This window comes from Penaeus monodon, chromosome 33, assembly GCF_015228065.2.
Source record: "Penaeus monodon isolate SGIC_2016 chromosome 33, NSTDA_Pmon_1, whole genome shotgun sequence".
NCBI classification, from domain to species: Eukaryota; Metazoa; Arthropoda; class Malacostraca; order Decapoda; family Penaeidae; genus Penaeus; species Penaeus monodon.
In genome coordinates, this window is record NC_051418.1 from 21,877,292 (window position 1) to 21,877,928 (window position 637).

Below are 637 nucleotides of genomic sequence, written 5' to 3' on the forward strand. Positions count from 1 at the left end.
GCAGGTGGCTCTGAAAACTGCATTTTGTCTCAATCTTCATGGGACTATAATACAATATCCAGTTCTCATATGTATGCATCATCTGTCAATAAGTTACTTCTTTGACAACATAGAGGGTTCTGACAGGTTGATAGGTGGCATATAGTTATAACTTATTTTGACATTAGGGAAGACAATGTCTCTGAAGGAGAAAATGGTGTAATCAATGCATGTCTCAGATAAGGAAAGCAGATCAGCAATTAGATGACTTAGCAGCCATGGCAGTTGTGCACAGTGGCCAACAAATCTTAACTGGTAGATGACTAGTTTACTGGTTTTTCAGATACTTCTACAGACTCATACCAAAGGGTAGGATTAATGGAGGTCAGAAAAGTTAGTCAGCCCTCAACTGATCATCTCTAAAATTCAGTAAAAACACATCTTGCCAGAGGTTCTACAATCACATTTAGGGATCAGTGACTGTCAAGTTATGCCTGAAGGATCATCATATAAAGTACAGGCAGCTAGTTTACTGGGTAGTTCCAAAGGCCTTTCAAAAGACCAGTGCACCTTCCGACATCTGGTCATGGAAATGTGTGGGCCAATTTGGTGGTTTGAAAACCATTCAGTAGTACAAAAGTAGCAAGCTACTATTATA